This window comes from Amphiprion ocellaris, chromosome 19, assembly GCF_022539595.1.
Source record: "Amphiprion ocellaris isolate individual 3 ecotype Okinawa chromosome 19, ASM2253959v1, whole genome shotgun sequence".
NCBI lineage: Eukaryota > Metazoa > Chordata > Actinopteri > Pomacentridae > Amphiprion > Amphiprion ocellaris.
The window spans coordinates 15,192,722-15,199,991 of record NC_072784.1 but is presented as its reverse complement, the minus strand read 5'-3'; positions in this window follow the sequence as shown (position 1 = coordinate 15,199,991).

Genomic DNA, 7,270 nt, shown 5'->3' with positions numbered 1-7,270 from the left:
CCTCTGCTTCTCTTCCCCACTGAACCGGGTTTGGCTCCATTGCTTTAGTTTGTTCTTTAGGCGTTGGCTTGCAGCTTCCAGCAGTAAAATAGGCTTTAATGTGTTTCTTGGTGTGTTTTAGGGCTTTGTACTGGATAGTTGTCTTGGTAAATGTGGTTCTTTAGCCACAGTTAGCACATGGTGCCAATGTGTGCAGTGATTAGTGGATTTGGTGCAGCTGAGTTGTGTCTTTATCTTGGCTGTAGTGAGTCTTTAGAGGTTTTTGGTCAGACACATTCTGTATTCTTGTTTGAGAACCAACGTTGGTTGTCCAGAAGGTAAGAGTTCCTGTCCTGATTCTCTGTTCTCAGAGGTTCTCTGGTAGGCTGCAGGAGACTTTAGTGTTTGGGTTGTGCTAGTTTGGTTTTTGTATGGTTTCATTTGGACGACTATCTTGAGGCCCCTCCATGAGGTTTAGTGAGGTTTTCTGCAACAGTTCTACAAAGCAACCTGCAGCAGAAGAGACTTTGAGAGTTTTTAGGAAGTTCTGGAGACCAGACTTTAGAGCAGCAGAAACATTTATCAGCAGTTTGAGCAGGAGAAGGTGAGCTTCAGAGTAGAAATGAGACAGAAACCTTCTTGACCCGTGTGGTGAGGTCCTGTACCAAGAGTTTGAGCAGGTTGTGAAGAGTCTGTAGTTCTTTGGTCTGAAAGCACAAGAAGAGTCGACTCATTAAAGGAGAAAACAGGAGATATTGTTGGTTCTTCTGTCGCTCTGCAGTTTCCAGTTTCCTTAGACTGAATATCAAGTTTATATATTAAATAATTTATCATCTGAGCCCAAGAAGACTTCAATAAACTCCCTCCATCCCCTGGACACAACATATTTTATTATCATGTTAAATCTTTTTTTTTTCTTTTTTAATGTTTTTGAGTTTTGATCATAGTTTTCTCTCTTTGCTTGTTTAGTGTCATCTGTGTAAAAGGTGCTAAACAAATAAACTTGAATTGATAAGCTGAATAATTGACTAACTCATGATTGTGACAACAGAAGTATTTTCATTGTGATTCAAGGGTTTATTTCATTTTTAAGGTTGGGGTTAAAATCTTGACAGAAAATGAAGATTAAAGAAATAAACTACATAACAAAAAGCAATTAAGTCAAAGGAAAAAAATTTAATACAATAAAACTTTTAAAAAGTTTTATTAAAAAGTATTTTTTAAATGTTTAATTATCAAAAATATTTTATCTGTAATTTTTAATATTTGTATTTTAAAATTTTTGTTTAATTTCATAATTACATGTTTTGTATCTTGTTTAATTATCTAATTCAATATTTTGTCTGTTTAATATAAATTTAATTGTATTTAATGTTTAACTATATTAAACAGACAAAATATTGAATTAGATAATTAAACAAGATACAAAACATGTAATTATGAAATTAAACAAAATTTTTAAAATACAAATATTAAAAATTACAGATAAAATATTTTAGATAATTAAACAATTAAAAAATACAATTAAACAAGAAGGACATTAAACATGTAAAAAATACAAAACATTTAATTAGATTATTAAACCTTTAAAAAGACAAAACATTTAATAAAAAAATTAAATGTTTAATTAGAAAATTAAATCTTAAAGACAATAAAACTTTAAATAGGAATTAAACAGAAAATACAATGAAGCATTTAAAAAGAAAATTAAACATTAAAAGGTGGTAAAACATTTAAAAAGAAAAACCTTAAAGATTTAATTGAAAAATTAAACATTGGGAAAGAAAAGGAAATTTTTCAAACAAGCCAATAAAACATTTGAAAAAACAACAATTAAATATTAAAAAGACAAAACATTTTGAAATCAAATCAGACATTAGAAAAGAATAAAATGTGAGAAAAGAACAAAACTAAACATTTAAGAAGAATCAAGCTAAAGACAAAACATTTGAAAAAACACCTGTTAAACTTTAGAAGATTAAATTAAACAGAAGAGACAATAAAAGGATCAAAAAGAGCAGAAACAGATAAAGGTCTTGAAGTGTTTTCTAGTCTGAAATGAAAACATCAAGTTGTTTCTTCAAACATTTCCTCCTTCTATGTTCTTGGTTTGATTGTGGACAGATTTACTAAGAACTCATTTAAGAAAACTGCTTTCCAGATAAAGTCTACTAGTAGTTGAAGACATTGATCAAACTAATGTTACCTTCTGATCTCCACAAACTTTACTGTTCAATGAAGAGAATCAAAGTTTGTTGAGGATTTCTAAAAAACCCACAGGTGAAGGTCTAAGAAGAACTCAGATGGATGGTCTAAATGTGAAATCAAGACTCATGGTCACAAGTTTTAAGGCTTCTGTTAACCAGAAAGTTCAAACTAACAGAGAAATACTGAGAAACTTTTAAAATTTCAGTCCTCAGACTGTGGAAAGGTTCAAACTAACAGAGAACTACTCAAGAACTTCTAGAATTTCAGTCCTCGGACTGTCTGAAAGTTAAATCTAACAGAGAACTACTGTGGGACTTAGAAAATTTCAGCCCTCAGACTGTCTGAAGGTTCAAACTAACAGAGAACTACTGTGGGACTTAGAAAATTTCAGCCCTCAGACTGTGTGAAAGCTCAGGTCCTGAGGACTTGGGAGGTCTGGAGGCTTTGGAAAGTCTTGGAACTGAGGGTTCCACCCTCCAGCACAAAGGCTGAAGTCCAACCTCCTGAGAAAAACGGTCGAGTCGAGACTCGAGTTAAAAAAAAAACTCGAAAACGACAAAAAATAGATGATAAATGCGCAAAAAAAAGAAGAATTAGTATCTGAGCGAGTAGCTCAGGGGGATAAGAAGAGGACTACCGAGCGGAAGGTCGCTGGTTCAAGACCCACCACTGGCAATTTTCTTTCTTTGTCTTTGTCAGATTTTGATGAAAATTTAAGAAGTGTCTGGTCTTGAACCAGCGACCTGCAGCTCCATAGGCAAATCCTTAACTCACTGAGCTACAGATCAGATAAAAAGAAATAAATTCGTCGTCCCTTTGGCATCGTAGTTCCTGAAGTGACCACATGGGCAGGGCCAAGGCGGAGTCTGGGTGGAGTCGGGGCGGAGAGTAGGCGGGGAGGTGGGTGGCGGCCTCCCCCCTCTACTCCCCCACCTCTCCCCACCGCCCACCACACCTTCCCCCGCCCGACGAGTTCTTCGAGTCTCCACGAGTTCTTCGAGTCTCCACTGGTTTTCCTGAGTTTCTGGAGTTTCCACGAGGTCAGAGGCAGAACAAGTTGTCATGAAGAGGTGTTGAAGTCGGCCAGGATGGACTGACTTTTTACAGCGACGAGAAGGAAGACGACTAGAAGAGCAGGTCTTTAACCACCATCCATAAAATCCATGGAGTCGACTCCAGAGAAATGAAGGGAGGTCAACTTTTATCAACCTCCATCCAGATGTTCAACTTGATATCTTTACTTTGACATTTTTTGCACCACAAACCTTTAGTATCACGCTTTATTATCATTTATTAGGACTTTAATGGAATCCACCAGCAGATTTAGTTTTGGTTGACAAACTTTATTCTTGTCGTCGTGGGACTGCAGTATTTAAAACTGTTCCTTCTATTTGGCCTCATGTTTATTAGTTTTAGTGGAGAAAGTTGTTTTAGTTGTTGATTAGTCTCTTAAAAACCAAATAATAAATTGGATTAGTGAAGAGGTTTAAATTTCTTACTTTGTCATATTTTAAATATGACAAAAAATATAAAAATAAAGTGTCTTGAGACAATTTGACCTGTAACTGGCATTATATAAATAAAATCGAATTAAAATTGTATCTTGTAATGTGCCATATATGTTGGAAAACATATTTTCTTTGTCCATTAATCTGTTGATTGTTTTTTCCAGTAATTCATTTCTTATTTTGGTTTATAAAATGTCAAACCCAAATGTATTCAGTTTACTGTCATAAAAACCAAAAAGATTTACATTCATGATACAGGAATCAGGCAGTTTTTCACTTTTTTATCTTAGTTTAGTCAGAAAGATAGTTGATAATGTGTGAATTGTTGCAGTTTGTAAGCCGTAGAAGGTTTTAATCTTTGGGGCCGAGTGTCAAAAAACATTTAGAAACAAACATCAGCAAAGTACTCAAAGATTTGAACATCATTAAAGGGAAATCCAACTTTTGCATGACAACGTCAAATTAAAGGACATTTATTTCCAACGTAAATGTGTGATATTCATCCTCTGGAGCTTTCTCTTCACATCGTCTTCCACTTGGACTGGTTTGGTCGGGAGCATGTGCAACAAACATTTGAAAAACTGCACTTTAACATCAATGAATGACACTGAAGTTTAATCTCTACATAAATGAGACTGAGTCTGGATGTGCTGCTCTTTCATTAACTCCTAAGTTTAGGGAAAAGTCAAATAAAAGAGGACAGTTCAGATTAGACTTGAGAAAGAGCTTATTTTGAACAAACAGCTCAGACTTTCTGAGCTTCAGCACCTGTAGCAAGATATTTTAACAACAAGCAACTCAAGAGATCCAGAAGTTGGAGAGAGTTAGCTTTAGCTGAGCCAAAGAACACGTGGGACGCTAACCTAGCAAACATTTCAGACTTTTCTCTGTGAATTCTGAGAAATAATTTACTATTTAATGACAGAGCTACACATCTTAACTCAGTCCCATTAAAACAGACTCTAATTCAGTGTCATCCATCCATATTAAAGTGCAGTTACCCAAAATGTTTGTTGCATGAGCTCCAACAAAACCTGTCCAGGTAGAAGGCCACTTTGACAAACAGGAAGTGGATGATTCCAAGCAGATTTATAGAAGGGGGAACCGGACTGTACTAAGTGTGGTCGAGTATAGAGGGGTGTTTTGTGGGTTTTTAAGGCTGATAATGATTATTACTGAGACATTTGGAGTAGATATTAATTTGCAGTAAATGAAAGTATTTAAAATCTTGGAGTTAAACTTACAAGAACACAAACTCTAACAGAAAACTTTGTTGACACGTTTTTGTTTTGTTTACAGATGTTAAGTTAAAGGAATTTTATTCGTTACGTATAACCAATCAAATCACTCCAGAAGACAGAGCGACCACAGGTAGATAAAGGTTCAGAGCCAAAGTAGCGCCATTTTTAAATGTATTTATTACCGTAAATCAGTAAAAAATAAAATACTGATAATCAGTAAATCAGTCAGCCCACAATTACTACAATTCTACAATGTATGTCTCTTTGACTTGGTATTTGTACAATATACGATGTTTATGATGGCGTTTTTTCATCCCAAAGGCTATACTAGGATGTTTTCTAAGAGACATACTATGTTACTCTGTTCTGGCTCTGGGCTGCTGCACTCCTCCTCTGTTGTTTTCTGGATTGTACTCAGCTGCATGCCTTCGTCCACCCGGCCTCCGTTGACTCGTCCCGCCTGCCGTCTCTGGAAGTGAAGCTGAATTGGAACAGACCAAAGTACAGTCCAATCACGATGTCAGCTGCCTCTCAAAAGGCTCCTTCATCTGGCAGGTGGCAGCACTTCTTCTGAGGGGAAGCTGAGCTGGTCCGGCAGAACTTTGGAGATGTGTTCCAGTGGTTGGTGGATGTGTGGGGAGATAGAGAGGGACCTTTGAATTGTTCAGAAAGGAAAACAGGAAACCCATTGGTAGTTTTAGTTTAGGGTGCTACTGCGGTGTGTTTTTGGGCTTGAAGAGGTGAACAGGAAGAGGGTTTTTTTTTTCGTATTGATTATCTTTTACTTTGTTCCTGGTTGGAATGCCCATCAATGTCAACGTGAAGTTCACTTTTAGTTCTGTTTATTTATTTTTATTTTACTAACACCCATTTGTTTTTAACCCCCTCACATGTTGTGTTGTTGTAAACTTACTCTTTCAAATAAATTCTCATCTAACCCTCTGGAAACCAGTGTTTGGACTGTTTTGGTGTTGCTCCTCACCTACTTCAGACAGCCAGGACATAACAACGTTTTGTGGACCAAAGGCTATACTATGATGTTTTTAGAGCAACATGCTTTACTATGACATTTTTAGAGCGACATGCTTTACTATGACATTTTTTGAGTGACATGCTATACTATGAGGTTTGTTGGGCGACACCCTTACCATAGTGTTTTTTACAGCTTCCTTTACATTATTTCATCATATGGCACGTTTTTACAACATGTTGAAAAAATCGCCTTTTTTTTCGACATATGGCGTTTTTTGGCACCAAAATTCATGATGATTTTTTTTTCAAAGAAAACCTTTCTGGAGTGTTTTTCACGGCCTCCTTTACATTATTTCATCATATGGCACGTTTTTACAACATGTTGAAAAATCGCATTTTTTTTCGACATAGTATACTATGGCGTTTTTTTGTGCCAAAATTCATGATGATTTTTTTTTCAAAGAAAACCTTACCATAGTGTTTTTCACGGCCTCCTTTACGTTATTTCATCATATGGCACGTTTTTACAACATGTTGAAAAATTGCATTTTTTTTTCGACATAGTATACTATGGCGTTTTTTGTGCCAAAATTCATGATGATTTTTTTTTTTCAAAGAAAACCTTTCTGGAGTGTTTTTCACGGCCTGCTTTACATTATTTCATCATATGGCATGTTTTCACAACATGTTGAAAAATGACATTTTTCGACATAATATACTATGGCGTTTTTTTTTGCGCTAAAGTTCAAGATGATTTTTTTTCAAAGAAAACCTTTCTGGAGTGTTTTCCACGGTCTACTTTACATTATTTCATCATATGGCACATTTTTACAACATGTTGAAAAATCACATTTTTTTTTCGACATAGTATACTATGGCGTTTTTCTTGTGCCAAAATTCATGATGATTTTTTTTTTTAAAGAAAACCTTTCTGGAGTGTTTTTTGTGGCCTCCTTTACATTATTTCATCATATGGCACATTTTTAAAATATGTTGAAAAATCGCATTTTTTTCGACATAGTATACTATGGCGTTTTTTTACGCCAAAATTCATGATGATTTTTTTTTCAAAGAAAACCTTTCTGGAGTGTTTTTTGCGGCCTCCTTTACATATTTCATCATATGGCACGTTTTTACAACATGTTGAAAAATCGTATTTTTTTCCGATATATTACTCTATGGCATTTTCTTGCGCCAAAATTCATGATGATTTTTTTTTCAAAGAAAACCTTTCTGGAGTGTTTTTCACGGCCTCTTTTACATTAATACATCATATGGCACGTTTTTACAACATGTTGAAAAATTGCAATTTTTTTTCGACATAGTATACTATGGCGTTTTTTTTGTGCCAAAGTTCATGAT